At 43.7% G+C, this 14757-nt stretch overlaps 1 non-coding gene across 1 annotated transcript; it reads left to right on the forward strand.

The window, feature by feature from the left end:
* The first annotated feature begins 9080 nt into the window (after window positions 1–9080).
* LOC133910330 (small nucleolar RNA R71) lies at window positions 9081–9183 on the forward strand. Its single transcript, XR_009908502.1, has one exon. It is a non-coding gene; the product is annotated as a small nucleolar RNA R71 (small nucleolar RNA).
* The last annotated feature ends 5574 nt before the right edge of the window (window positions 9184–14757 follow it).

Genomic DNA, 14757 nt, shown 5'->3' on the forward strand with positions numbered 1-14757 from the left:
ATCCCAGCGATGAGGAATGAGTCGGAGAAGGCCGTCGTCAGGCTCCAGACGGATTACCTCCGGAGCCGGGCAACAGCTAAGGGTTGAGGGGGTCGAGGACTACCTCTCCCGACTAGTATTTGGCTCCACCTCCGACACGCCATCGCCATGCTCCAAATAGATTATCTCAGGAACCGGGCAACGGCTAAGGGCCGAGGGGGTCGACTGACTAGCCTTCGTCTCCACCTTCGACACGCCGTCGCCAGTCTCCGGCGGATTACCTCCGGAGTCGAGCAATGGCTAAGGGCCGAGGGGGTCGAGGACCACCTCTCCCAGCCTAGCTATAGGCTTCGAGGCCTTCAAGCCTCATAATAGAGGCCTTATTTTGGAAAAGGTACATCCACTATTACTTATCGATAGTTTACCTAGTTGGTCTATCTTTCGTGTAGTAAGATCAAAATATGTTGGAGGCCTCCAACCTTACTGCTAGAAGTTTTTACAACAGATAGCCACTAGGTAGAAATGGTAAATCTAGATTACGTCCCTGTTTAGCAGTAAGCAGTAGAACTTAAGTTACATCTTCGTTTGACATGAGTTATGAATAGTCATCTGACCTAGCTATATTTTATACTGCAATTAGCTGCTTGTTACCAACAGTAGATTGTAAAACTTAACTAGTACATAACCATGCAAAAAACCCACATACTGCGGATGCAACATGCCTATGTCACCTGGAAGGCAAGACTGCCTAGGTTTCCTGGAAGGTATCGCGTAGTCTCGTTAGATAGTGAGGCCCACACAGCTGTAGTAGCGTCGAATGCTTAGGTCACCTAGAGGGCAGATTATGCCAAGGTGTCCTGGAAGGCATTGCATAGCCTCGGTAGTGTCGATGCCACGCCCCGGGGATGTCCTCAGAGGCGGAGATGCGATGCTCTGAGGAATGCTGTCGCAAGTAATCCTCGTTGCACGACATGCCTACACATTGCGAGCACAGCAAGCCTAGGTCACTGCGAAGGCATCAAGCCTAGGTTTCTTGGAAGGCGTTGCATAGCCTCGATAGTGTGTAGATGCCGGTTATTAAGGGACTTCCTTGGTAATGTAGTTGCGGTGCCCCTGAAGGATTTCTTCGGGAGGCGTGACATGCCCACACACATGTAAGCATTGCTTGCCTAAACCTAAAGTCACCTGAAAAGGTTTTCCAGAGGGTAGGCTTTGCCCTGGTAGGAAGTGGAGCCCACACACCTGCAGCAGCATAGCATCCCTAGGTCACCTAAAAGGCAGATTATGCTAAGTTGTCCTCGAAGGTATTGCATAGCCTCGGTAGTGTGGACATCGCATATCAAGGGATGATCTTAATGTGAGGATACAATGCTCTGAGGAATGCTGTCACAAGGAATCCTCGTTGCACGACATACTTATATACCACGAGTGCAGCATGCCTAGGTCACCATGAAGGCATTAAGCCTAGGTTTCCTGGAAGGTATTGCATAGCTTCGGTCGTATAAATGACACGCGCTAGGGCACACCCTTGGTGGATAGTGTTGCAGTGCACCCCAGGCGTTTCCTCAGGAGCACGACAATCCTACACACCGCGGACATAGCATGCCTAGGTAACCTGGAAGGCAAGACAGCCAAGGTTTCTTGGAAGGTATTGCGTAGCTTCGATAGTGTGTAGAGCCTTCAGCATTAATACATGCCAAAGGGGATACAAAACCTCCGGCAAAAATACAGAATCTTACAAAACCTCTAGCAAAATTGGAGAGACATACAAAACCTCCGGCAAAAACGAAGAGTCCTACAAAACCTCTAACAAAAGCGGAGAGACTTACAAAACCTTCAGCAAAAATGGAGAGACCTACAAAACCTCCGGTAAAAATGGAGAGCCCTACAAAACCTCCGATAAAATGGGAGAGCCCTACAAAACCTCCGCACAAATGGAGAGACTTACAAAACCTTCGGCAAAAACAGAAAGTCCTGCAAAAGCTCCAGCAAAAAGAAAGAGTCTTACAAAGCTTCCGGCAAAAACGGAGAGACTTCTAAAAACCTCCGCGAGACGGAGCATCTTACAAAACCTCCGCCAAAACAGAGAGTCCAACTAAACCTCCGGCAAAAATGGTGAGACTTCCAAAACCTCCGCAAGATGGAGAGTCGTACAAAACCTCCGTAGGATGAAGAGCCTTGCAAAAACCACCTCAAGATGGAGTCTTCAAAAACCCCCGCAAATCGGGATGTCTTCCAAAAAACCAACGCAAGATGAAGAGCCTTGCAAAAACCTCCGTAAGATGGAGAGTCTTCAAAAACTCTCGCAAATGGGGATGTCTTCCAAAAAACCACGCCAGACGGAGAGGTTCTAAAATGACCTATTGAACAAAATACCCCGACATCTTGAAGGCAAACTCCTCCATGGTGGAGAAGTGTGAAACCCACTAGCCTCCGAGAGGCACAAGAAACAGATCAAAGGGGTATAAATTCCTCTCCCCGCAGGAAGAGGTATGGCCCACGTGACTCAAACACGCATGGTAAAAGGTAAAATCATTACCTTACAGTCTCATCTAAGACACGACTTATACATCATTTATAAAGACTATGCTAATATTAAGCAAAAAGCCCACTCTACGTGGCACAAGAAATAGAGCGGAATCCCCAACTGTTCATCGCAAAGGCAGCAGTTTCCAACATGCCGTCGCTAGGCTCCGCACATATTACCTCCAGAGCCGGGCATCAACTAAGGGCCAAGGGGGTTAAGGACCGCCTCTCCTGTCTAGCCTTCAGCTTCGCCTTCAACACGTCATCGCCAGGCTCCAGATGAATTACCTTCAGAGTTAGGCAACGGCTAAGGGTCGAGGACCACCACTCCCATCTAGCCTTTGGCTTCGCCTCTAACATGCCGTCGCAAGGCTCCGGACGGATCACCTCCAGAGCTGGGTAGCAGCTTAGGGTTGAGGGGGTCGAGGACCACCTCTCCCATCTAGCTTTTGGCTTTGCCTCTGACACACTGTCGCCAGACTTGAGACAGATCGCCTCCGGAGCCGAGCAGCGCCTAAGAACCCAAAGGGTCATGGACCACCTCCAGAGCCGGGTAGCGGCTAAGAACCCAAAGGGTCGCGGAGCACCTCTAGAGCTTGTCCCCAAAGATTCTTGATGGACTTTGTCGGGTCAAAAATCTAGAACAAATTTGGAAGAATGCCCTACCAACACCAAACCCGAGTACGTGATGGCCGAAAATGACGAAGTCACCACTATTTTGCTCGGCCCTCCAAGTTACCCTACGTGTCTGTCGCTACCAGATTCTTGAGGCTGCCTCTCCCTAGGAAGGAACAACTATGATCTATGCGAAGTCTCGATGCCTCGGTCATTTGAAAAAACCAGCCATCACCTACGAAGGAGGCGAAGAAGCGCAACACAAAGGCAAGAAGGCACATAGACATGCGGTCACCTGTTTGAAGGATCCCCTTACACTTCGGCCCAAAAAGAGATACAATCGCCCCCAAAGGTCCAAATTATATTACTAAATAATCGTGCATCCGGAGCACGCGTACAAAGAAGCAATAGTACAAATGCCACTGCGGAAGAGACAAACCCCGAAAGAGAAAACCAGGGGAGAAAGAGTACAAGGTGGAAAAAGGCAACTAGGGCCTGCAGCGGGTCCGTAGTCAGACCGCCAGATAGGGATGTCCCACGGCTTCACCAAAAGCTCCCCTGAAGACCACCTTCGCCTCCTACGGGTCCCGGTAGGGGCCGCACATAGAGTGGCGTATGCACGTCATCTGCGGCCTGTCGTCACAGAAGTTGATGCAGTAACCGGCCCTCGAGATGTCGGAAGATGAAGAAGAAACCGAAGGAGCCACCATCGGGGCCTCCTTCCCCTTCTTCCCAGCCTCCTCATTCGCCGCTGAAGCTGTCGACATCTCCGTAGACGCCCGCTCCTCCTCATCGCTCTCCCTCCATAGGAGATCCCAGTTGGTCTTGTCATCGTCATTTGAAATATCAATGATCTCAACAGGCACGATCTCCTAAACTAGGGGTTGAACAGGAGCGGCAGACAACTATCCACCTCACAGGGACGGAAGCAGAATGGCCATCGGCGTCACCGCCAATGACCGAGCCGGTCCAGCCCCAGTAGAAGCAGCCGAGACCATCAAAATCACCGAAGAGGATGAGGAGGAAGATGATGCCATATTCAAATCAAACGTGGCCATCTTCCAGTCGTTCCTCCGACACATGGAAACATCCGACGGGGATGCCACATTCTCTTGCACGAATGTCCCATCACATTAATGACCTAGACTCCTTTCGGCGCATGCCAAGGGTGTGGGCACAAGATGATGAGGACATCACTCTTTAGGATACACACACACACACCGAGTATTCCTCCAATAATAGGTCCATTGACACGAGCTCGTGCACGTCAACTAAATCATGAGGTGAGCTCGTTCCTTAATGTTCCTTTATATTTTGATAAGGATGGGATGCTACTGAATAATTGTGATGCATTGTTACTTAGGAACATGGGAGAAGACCAGCAAGGGCGCCCAAGCCAAGGTGGAGGTCCAATCAAGTTCGAGTTCGTTTCGGAGTCCAGGACCAGACTGCACTAAAATCGTCGTCCAAGACGCATACGGACTCCGTTTTCAACATTCTACACATGGTTGGAAAGCTAAGGAGATAGGATTTCCAACGGGACTAGTCCCATGTCCAAATTCTTTCTGAGTTAACAAGAATCGTCGAAACAAATGGACATCCAGAATTTGTCAAGGTGCTGCGCCACCATCTTTTGGCCCGTTGGGCCGTGTAATGTGTTGGAGTCCATTAGGGACGCGTCCAGGGGTCCTTGGCCGACCCTAGTCTCTTATATACAGTAGCTTCCGCCCCAATTAGGGTGGGGTTTTGCTTAGATATTGATCTACAAATAGATTGTGAGATTTTTGCTCTTGTTCCGGACCGACTAGGCCGCCGTAAGTGTTTGTGGAACCCCAACTTCGAGTGCTTGAATTCTATTCGTAATATTTCAGATTGCATCTTCTACATTCTTACTTGTGTTCTCGGTACGCTTGCAGGGATTGAGCCTTCTTGGCGAGATCAACCGCGCGACACGGTTGATAACCAATGGAGCTGTGGTGTAGTGATTGCAAGAGAGACGATCTGTTTGGGTCGAAGCCTTTGGATCATCAATGTCGAGTTCTCCACCTACCGACTTATCGCTACCTTTCAGAAGATCAGGTCAACAATCCCATCACAAGACCCTAAACGAACCCACGCATTATCTAGTCAAAATGCACCAGTGATACATCCCATCCTGCCGTCCTCAAATAGGTAAACATGGGGAGCCCCCCGATCCCACACGTAATCTCCACTTTGACAAAACTCAAATGGCAAGAAGAAACATCACCAAAGAAGTCTGAAGAATCCAAATCATCCTCGACACGAACCCCAGAATGCATCACCTCCATTGATGCCCCTCCGGCCTCAGGTCCTGATACCGCATATACCAACTCCAAATAGGCTCCCGTGCCTCCTCTGCTAATACATCTTCGGCCTTTGACTTCGACTTTGACGCCGACTGTACCTCCGACCTCAGCATAACCCTAGGGTGTGTCGCCGCCACTAATGCACCATTAGCCTTGAGCTTCACCATCACCACCCATGGTTCCCGCCGAAAAACTTCTCAGGGACAGGGAATTGCCTTCAGGCATTCTTGTTACTATCCCAAGCTAGAGTTGGTTTTCCTCTACATCCACTCACCCCTCCGAACATCGAGGCCAGAGAATGAGGGGGTACTATTGGAGAAAAATAAACCAACATGAGGATAATGGTTGATGATTGCTACCAAAGGTCCCTTTGGAGCCTTCGGTCTTCGGACCCTCAGTAGGAGGCCTGACTTTTGGAGGATGTGGGCCCCTTAGGGCCACCTCTCTAGTACGTACGTGGCCTTCTGAAGACTCGAAGCTATAGCAAGTCCCTCCAGAGCCTTCGGCCTCTAGACCCTCAGCATGAGGCCTAGCCCCCAGTGGATGCAGTCCCCTTCGGGCCACCCCTCAGGTGCTTGTGCAGCCGTCCAAAACCTAAAGAAGCACCAGGTCCCCAGAGACAATATCAAGGAAGAAAGGACACCCCCTACAACCGAACTAACGTGAGATGATGGGCGATTAATGCTGGTGCAAGTGGTGCTTATCTTGACACTCCAGCACAATGAAGGTCATCCTGATACCCCCGGTAGAGTAGCGCAAGTCAAATAAATATCTGACCAAAATACAAGTCAAATAAAGAAGAAATAATGAAGTTCATCCAAAAACTATGGTTAAATCAAAACTGGGTAATGCGAGTGGATCGGAACGAAATTGAATGAAATAAACTATAGACCGGGGTAGAAACCTACCTTGGTACATTTTTATGGGAGAATCGAAAGGAAACTACTGTGATTTGAAGATCTAAGGGGTGATGGATGAGGGTTTTAGGATTTGGAGAGAGAAAAACGCGAATTGCAATGGAGTCTCTAAAGAAATTTGTCAGTTACGGTGGTTTTATATGCTACCGATGGGTGGTGCCGTCACCTGATATGGTTGCTAGCGACCGTATTAGACCCCTTCAAACTCATTGAAACCCGAATAAAAATGAGTGGTGCGGTCGGAGCGGTGCGGTAACCTATAGTGACCACACCGGACCCCTCTAAACCCCCACTAGAGTTGTGCTTCAATTCCTGTCTTGACTGGTATGGTTAGTGGGTATCTAGTACTTTTGACAATCGGTGAACCACTGATTTTATGAATTTATAGAATAGGGGCGATGCCTTGAGTAGACAAATCAAAAGAACACATAGAGGTGTTTTTTTAGACAGGTTCGAGTCTCCCTTGGATAATAGTCTTACATTCTGTTTGTCTTGTATTGATATGAGCATATTACAAGGTGGTATGTAGCTAGCCTAGATGGATCTAAAACTAGTCGGTGACTTCCTTACTCAGCCTATAGTGTCTTCTGGGTTGTGTGACTTGTTCAACTTCTCATTGCTTGTCCTCATAGGGGCCCCAGACTCTGTATATATAGGGAGGCATTGTACGCCATCTGGAGCCTTTCTTCCTGTTCTTGGAGATAAACTTCTCCATGTACGGGATACCCTAGGTTCCTATAGGTAGTTTTCTTCATGGATGGATCCCTTATTCGGAGATAGAGATGTGTCCCGAGAATTGGAGAAAACCCTAAGGTGTCCGAATATGTTAATGACCCTTTCAAACCTTTTGGAGTTTCAGTTTTGGCTCAACTTTTTTGTGCTACATCTAAGCTAAGTGTTGGACTAGTTTATTAAAGAAACTAAAAGAATAAGAACAATAAATAAATACTAGCACAATATGTAAAGATGTTAAAATTAAATAAAACAGATAGAAAAATGGGTTACCTCCCATTAAGGGTAAGTTTTTACAGTCATCTCTGCTTGACCTTTTATTATCCAAGTCTTGTCCCCTGATTGATCCTTATCGCCTGAACATATTGACATAACTCTTTTTCTTGAAGGTACATACCTTTGCTCAAGTACCTTAATTTCTTTCTTTGGAAAATACTTCGTATGACTTTCTCTGTTTATATTAAATGTGGCTATTCCTTGTAGACAGTCTATTCGGGCGCCTATAGTGTTAAGAAATGGTCTTCCTATAATAATAGATACTGATGCATCTTCAGGCCTATAAATAATTATAAAATCAGTTGGAATAAAATATTTTGATATGGCTACTGGAACATTTTGTTCTATACCTAAAGGTTTTTTTCATAGATTTATCAGCCATCTATGAAGACAAAATTGTAGGAGTAAGGCATTACATTGACTCCGGCTCCCAAATCACATAATGCATTAGCTATTCTCGTATTTTTAATACGACATCCAATAGTTGGTATACCTGGATCTCCCAACTTTGGCGGCATCCTTTCTTCAAAAGGGTAAGAGGCAAACTGGCAAGCATAGAATAAATAGTCTCCACACTAACCTTATGCTTTTTATTAAGAATATGTCTAAGAAATTTAGCATAAATAAGTAATTGAATCACCTCATGAAAAGGAATACTCATATGCAAATTCTTTAGATATTTAGAAAACATATCAAATTGCTCATCTAAAGGGGTTTTACTCTCACCTCTTGGGTAGGGTAAAGTCTTACTTTAATTTGTTGATGTTTCATGAGGTGGAACTCTAGCATTTCACTCTTCTTGCGAAGGTTTCCTAGAACTCTTGATGAAGGTTTTTCTTCCCATCCAACTTGTTTCGGTGGCCCATTCAGTTCCTCTCTTGGTCTCCTTCCTCATCTTGAGTTTGAATATCGGAGAGGTCTTGTGGCATTTGGGTTTCCTTACCTTCAATTTTCTTTTGCAGAGCCTTGCTCTTCTTTGGGGCTTTATTCTTATTTGGAGCCTTATTCTTCTTTGAAGCTTCCTGTATAAGTGTTCCCTCCTAATCTTGATTGGGCATTTTTGGCCCTTCATAAGAAATGCCTTGGTGAAATGGGATACAATTTCAATTTTTTCTAAAATAAGATTATGAGTATAAGTAACCTGAGCTACTTTTCACCATTTGAGAATGGTTCTCTAGATTTTTCACTTCTAATATAACTTCATCTAATTAATTCGTAATAATTCCTAGTTCTTGTTCCTAAGTACAAAGTTTTTCATCTACAAAAGTGTTCATCCTCCCATGACGATCTATGGCATATTCAAAGGTTTCTTTAACTGGTGAGCCAAGAAGATAGTCCTCATCATAATTATATGGTGGTAAATGGACTTCTAAAGACCCGATAGGTACATGATTAAGAATGGAGCTAGGAAAGGGACACTTACCTCGTCTTCAGATGTAGATACATCATTACTAAAGTAGATGTTTGCTATTGTAGCCTCGCGGATCGTGCAATCTTTTTCTTTTTCTGCTTCACCTTGATAGTTTAAAATTTTCATGGCAAGTTCAAAACATTTTCTTCCCTTACAACTATCACAAATATTATCAAGCAAGTCTCTAGCTTCTCCTATTTTCTTGTTCATGAAGGATCCACCTGCACAACTATCAAGATATCTCTTGGAAGATTCGATCAATCTATAATAAAAAGTGTGTAAGAGTGCCCACTCCTTAAACGAGTGATGAGGGCATGATCTTATCATTACTTCAAATCTTTCCCAAGCTTCAAATAACTGCTCATGATCGTACTGCACCTGGAATATCTTTTATCAATTTAAAAGTCTGATGATCGAGGAAATATTTCTTGAGAAAAAAATTATAACAATCTTGCCAGGTTTCAATGCTACCATAAGGCAAATAATTAAACCATCTACTAGCTGCCCCTTTTAATGTAAAAGGAAACATTTTTAACATGAGATATCTGGGTGGTAAATTACTTTTATTAGCAATGCTTTAAAACTCATCTAAGGCATAAATATGTAAGTACGGATTTTGGTCTTCCTTACCTTCAACGACGCTTAATTCCTTAATTCTAGATATATATTCGGGATTTATCTTGAATGCCATATTGATATCGGGCAAGGATATTGTCCTAGGAATACTCATTTCCGTTGGGGTATTATATTAGTAAAGCTTCTTGTCCCCATAATCGAGTTTCCTCCGACATCTTTTTGGAGCCGTTTTTGCAAAAGATTCTTGAAACAATCTAAACTAAATGTATTGAAAAGAGAAAGTATAAGTAAACTAAATGGCCAACTAAGTGCTATGCTCCTTGGCAATGATGCCAAAAAGAGTTGGTTGATTCTACCAGCAAGCGTGTACAAGATCGTGCAGCTAGTGTCATTAAGGGTATCAATGTTATCAAACCTAAGGAGCTAAATGAATGTTCGTCATTTATGAAACAACTATATCACTGTTACTAATATAGCTATGAATAGAGTGTAAGGTTGTGTGGAAGTGATATAAATAAATGAGAGAAATAAAATAAACCAAGAACGATAACAATAAAGTAAATACTGGAAACGAAAGTATTGCAATGAAATAATAATAAAATAGGACTTTGGAGGGTTTGGATCATGTATAGGTGTAGATAGTTGCAATCAATGTGTAGGTAAATATGTTGCTAGTCTCATATCATAATTGTAGACATGTTACCCTAAAATACCATTCCCCCCTTTGTCAGGGTCATCATTGCTTTCACGCCCACCCCTCACTCCCACGATCCGGGTGAGCAAGTGAGTATTAAAACATTAATCAGATTGTTGTATTAAGCTCCGTAGCAACATGTTGTTCCTCGGATCGTGAAGTGCCACCAACATCCACCGGGCCTATCACTCACAAAGTTCTTCTGGATCATCAATATGAAAAGAAATTATTGATGTACTTAATGTTGATATCTCCATTAAGTACAATAGGCGTAATCAACAACCATCTCCAATCTCCTATATCTCTATAGCCCTAAAAGGACTACTCACTCATAGTGGGATCAATGCAAACCATAAATAAAAATATAAAATAATAAAGAACTTCCCATGGATTGCCGAAAGAAATGTACGTGAAACAAATATCCAAAGTTCCTTCAAGGCAAATGAATCAAGAGATCAAATTACAATGTATCTCAATCTCTCAATTTCGACTCTCTAACTAATGATCTTTTAGAAGTTGTCTAAGGCGCAAGCGGGAGGTTGATCTGTATCTCTCATAATACCCTAGACTCTCTTTTGGTCTTCTAACTCATGATCCTTTGTGAAACGGTGGTGGCCCAGGCCCCTTTTATAGAAGTCGATCTGTTCAATGAGGCGGTGCTCTTGGAGAGTGGTACAGTCAGGTGGTACGGTCAGTGGCAACTATACCGCACCCCTCCAAACCTTCTTGTTGGAGCAAGAGTTCGTCTTGCCCCAGCAAGTACGACGAGAGTTTCTTCTAACAAGGAGACTCAAGCTTAGAGACGAAGTTTAAGAGGAAGGAACACCACGAATGTATTGATGGTAGAAAAAATGGATCGATCTGAGGAGAGTATTACAACATTCGCTATGATGCGTGTTCTGTGTCCGTCTGCCCCTGCCCAGAGGACCATGGCCTCCTATTTATAGGGCTATTCATAGCTTGGCGTACAAGTTATCATAATGTACAAATATCCAAAATTCGGCTAAATTACTGAGCCTTATCCCGAATGACTATCTTCTATCCTGTCGGGAGATAAATATCCACCGTGGTAATTATCGTGGTGCCTGCCCTTGAAGGGGGCGAGCCGATCGCCAATTGCGGCCTGACGTTGCACTGTCAGGGGTGTCAGGATAGCCCTCATCACGCCGAGGTATTAGAGTGACGTCTATTCAGCCTAGGCCTTTAATGCTGATCACTTCCTTGCAGGAAAAGCACGACTGGCGCTCCCCTCTCAGCAGATCTTCCCAGGGCCTGCTGACTCACCTCGCTGCCTTCAGGAAGGTGGCCTGATCATCCCGAGGCGGGGGCCTCGGGAGGCATAGAATAGGGAGGTGAAGACGTTGGGAAGCGGGACCCCAGAGGGCCGGGACTTAGGGAGGCCGAAGCTTCGGAGGACCGAGGCTTCGGGAGGCCGTGTTTTGGAAGGCTTCGGGAGGTCGAACCGGCGAAGCCAAGGGAGGGCTTCGTATGTGCGAAGGGGTATCGTGAAAGGATCTGATGATATCGGAGATAGAGCTTTTAACAGAGGGTTCGGAGATCAAGACTCCGGAGGGATCTAGATGGTGATTTTCGACCGTTATTCTCAGGCTGGTTCATTTTCCCCCACAACACTTCTGGATTTGATTTGGTCGATACCTTCAAAATGAAGTTGTTCCAAATTGCGTTTACTACGTACATGTACCTAAAGTTTCAGGATTGACTCCAATTTTCCTATGTTTTACTCAACAAGTACCTTTTGCATATTAAACAATTACAACTAATATAAAAATAATAAGTAATCAGCAGATTCGAAGGCAAAACCCTTAAAATAATGATACATATTTTGGATTCATCAACCATCACCTATGCAACTAGAGATCATTAGAGTACATATATTGTCGGCATGGTTATTGCCCCAAAGAAAAGCAACTGTCCGCCAAATGCTCTGCAGTGGGAAGGGATTAAAGTTCTTGGGCGAGCTCTCTGTTCAAGCCCATATGTCACTACTGAAATATGTTGGCATGGGATACTTGCAGTTGTTTGCTAGAGAAGGAGATCTCGGATCCAGAAAATGACACATGCAACGGTCTGTATCAAGTTATGCAGAATCCTCAGTTTGTATCAAGGGCGGAGTGTCTTGGGAGGGCTTTTATACAGAATCCTGCTATGTACAATATGATCCAGAACTTGACTAGTCCAGCTCATAAGGAGCAGCTTGTAGAGCAAATGGTTTGTATCAATTAAGATCCATCCTTGAAGCCGGTTGTTGATGAGATAGAGAATGGTGGTCCATCTGCAATGGTTTGTATCAATTAAGATCCATCCTTGAAGCCGGTTGTTGATGAGATAGAGAATGGTGGTCCATCTGCAATGATGGAGTACTGGAATGACCTTGAGATTCTTCAAAGGATTGGCCAGCCGCTGGACAATCAAGGGGAAGTGGCGGTTTACAACAAGAAAAATGCCACACACAGATGGATTGCTTACCAAGTTGATATGTTCCCAATGGCACATGTAAGCTACATAATACTTGCACACATAGCTTGGGGTGCTTGCCACAATGCCGAGTAGTGGGATATTTTATTGTGCAACTGTTGGGATGATCCTAGAAGGGATATACTACAATTTAGTATTGCAGAATTTTGGCAGCACTGGTATTACGATGGGCACTTAAGTCATGATGGAATGGCGCTCCAGATTTCACTTGCATTGTAACATTTGCTTACTTGCCACGTTGCTGAACAATTGGGGCCGGGAACAGCTATGGGGCTAAATCCAATAGCGACAATCGGAGAGCAAGTGCAGGTTGTCGTCGGTGCTTTACTTGAGCCTGTCTGTTGCTTCAACAATTAAAATCAGGAAGTGGCATGTCTGATGAACAAAATGATAACATGGTGCAAGTGTGATGGACGAACAGCTTTCATGGAAGAGCTGCAGAGGCTTTGGGATCCTGGTGGCGTTAGAATGTATGATGGACCTGTTGCATCGGCTTGGGGACAAACCAAATTTCAACAGCGAGGGGGTGTCACATACGAAAGCCTCCTTATGAGTGGGCTGCCAGGCTTGGCCGGTTGGCGGCTTTAGCCCATGCGGTTGGGAAGGTTGACGCCACAAAAGAAGTGAGGCATCAACTGCTCAAGGGATCGACGAACTGAACGTAGGCATCGGCCTCGGCTCCCTTCTCCCCCATTGCTGCCTCCCCCAATTCCCTTGCTTCCTCCCAATCTAAATGCTTCTCCCCAATCTATGCTTCTAATCCTACTCAATTGTATCCACAAAACACTTGTATCTCGTGATTAGATTGGAAATACACCTCTGTGTTGGTGCTCAATTGTTGTGATCCCAGTGGGTTCGTAACACATTAAGCTGTGTAGTTCCCTTTCTTTTTATTTTTTGGACACAGTTGCTGGCTTGCTACTGTTCTTGTAACTCGAGAATGTTTGCTTTGACAATCTGATGTTTCTGTAATAAAATTTGAAGAGCTGCAAAATTTGTATAGATTGTGCTAGTAGAATATCTTAAGCTAGTAGATTTAAGCTACTAGCTTTGATAAAAAAAATAGACACGGCCTCTTAATGGTGTGTCTGTTTGGAGAGCAAAGATTGAGAGTTTTTTTTTTAATTTTAGTCTTTTTGAAACTAATGTTTTAATAACAGTATGTGGGCATCTAAATTTTGAATGTTGGTATATGTTACAATTTGTTCTATAACAATAATACTTAGTGACTTGTGGAGCCAAAAAGAATTACCATTTGTGGTCTAAACCATACCAAATTTATTGTATGAATAGTTCAGAATATGTTTTAACCGAACCACAGACATGATTTTTAGGAAGACTAATAAACTTTAAATTGCGCATGTTCAAACATGGCTAAGTGCTATGGCTACCCACAGCCTTTGAGACTACAGGGTGAATTAAGCATTTTGAAACGTACATTTAAATTAGGAAATAATTTCTAATTTTGTTGAAAGTAGGCAATTGATAACATTAATGTTCTTAGGTTTAAGCCATGAGATATGTTCATTAAGAATCTATACACAATTTAGGTTACAATGAATGAAACAGTGGTAACCATTATCCCATTTATATCCTTCAAAATGCTTAATTCACCCTATAGTCTCAAAGGCTGTGGATAGCCATAGCACTTAGCCATGTTTGAACATGCGTAATTTAAAGTTTATTAGTGTTCCTAAAAATTATGTGTGTGGTTCGGCTAAAACATATTCTGAACTATCCATACAATAAATTTGGTAAGGTTTAGACCGCAAATGGCAATTATTTTTAGCTCCACAAGTCACCTAAGTATTATTGTTATAGAACAAATTGTAACATATACCAGCATTCGAAATTGAATAATTCAAATTCTACGACTCTATTGGATGTGCATGTTTGCAAATAGGACTTGTACAAGTTTCATTAAGTGCTAGAAAAATCTTGAGGAAAACCGAACATAATTGCTAATTATTTAGAGGGCGTTTACAAGGCTAAATAGTATGAAATGATAAAAATGCATATAAATGGAGCATTGCAAAGGAACTCACTTTTTCACTAATTAACCTAGGGTTGGAAATAATTTTAGAAATTATTACACAATTTGAGAGGAATATTAGTAAATTTTCTCAGATTTTTGGGAATTTATTTGAGGCCTTAAAAATTGCTAGAATTTCTAAAAGTAGCCAATTTTGGAGTTTTTTTATTTTGAAA

The sequence above is a fragment of the Phragmites australis genome, chromosome 2 (assembly GCF_958298935.1).
Source record: "Phragmites australis chromosome 2, lpPhrAust1.1, whole genome shotgun sequence".
NCBI classification, from domain to species: Eukaryota; Viridiplantae; Streptophyta; class Magnoliopsida; order Poales; family Poaceae; genus Phragmites; species Phragmites australis.